We start from the raw sequence: 1,150 nt of genomic DNA, 5'->3' as shown, positions 1-1,150 counted from the left end.
CTCCTCCTCCTCCTCTTCCTCCTCCTCTTCTTCTTCTTCGTATCCAATGATTGCACTATATTTCTTGTATTACTTTGATGTCATGGACATTAATGTCCCTGTTTATTTAGTTTTTTGTTGAGGCTGAGTTCCATAGTTCCCGTGAGTCTGAGTCCCCTCTCACCTGGGGTCTGACTCCAGAGCCCTCCAGACCTTCTAATGCCATCTCTCAGGGTACAGACTGGGAGCTTGCAGTGTGCCAGGAGGACGGCAGGGGCCTGATTCCTACCACTGTGCAGAAGCCCACCTGTGTCTTCTCAGCTGCTCCTGCTTCTCTCCCCGTCACAGACTCAGCCACAAGCCACCTCCTTGAAGGTCTCCTGATCACTTGGGGACTGTTTTACAACTTCCCACTCCTGAACCTCCCTCACGTGGCATTTTTATTGTGTGTCTTTCTCTACGGAGTCTTATTCTGTCTTACTCTGCATAGTCTCCCTGGGGAGCAGGACAGAGTTGAGGTGCTCTTTTGTGAACAAGACACACCTGTGCATGACCTGTTTCCTGTGTCCCCGTGAGCTGCGGGTCAAGGGGATTGCTCCCTCATCTGAAGTACCTCACCATTGAGGCCTTGCTCTTCCCTCCCTTGCCTGTCACTCCTGTTCCAAATACCCCAAAGTTGTGGTTATGCCCCTAGAGTGACCTCAAGACCCCAGGAGACACAGGTGCCTGTTCTGGAAATCACCGTGAATGCAACGTCCACCCCAGACTAGCCCAGCACAGAGACTAGGAGCCATTTCTTCCCAGGATTCAGTGAGCCAACTCACTATGTCTCTGCTGTCACTGAAGACTCAATTGTTAAATGTGGCTTGGGGGGGCAGGGGGAATGTGGTTTTTGAGTAAGAAAAAATTTTAGAGTGTTGTCCTGTTCCTGCCTTTGTTAAACCCCCTGTGAAACACCCATGGAGTGCAGGGCCCATGTTTCAGGTGTATTTCATTTAAATACTGTTTGAAGGCTTAACTAACAGACAATTATAGTTACAACAGGACAGAAGTGGGGACCAGTAGGTCTGAGCGTGGACACCGTGAAGCCGTCTCTCTTTTTAGAGGATGACATGGCCATCTGGACTTGTACCACAGAGGAGACCAGGACCTCTTCCTGAAGCCCCCACCA

Source organism: Condylura cristata, unplaced genomic scaffold (genome assembly GCF_000260355.1).
Source record: "Condylura cristata isolate star-nosed mole 26May11 unplaced genomic scaffold, ConCri1.0 scaffold00001, whole genome shotgun sequence".
Taxonomy (NCBI): Eukaryota; Metazoa; Chordata; class Mammalia; order Eulipotyphla; family Talpidae; genus Condylura; species Condylura cristata.
This window is presented reverse-complemented; position numbering follows the sequence as displayed.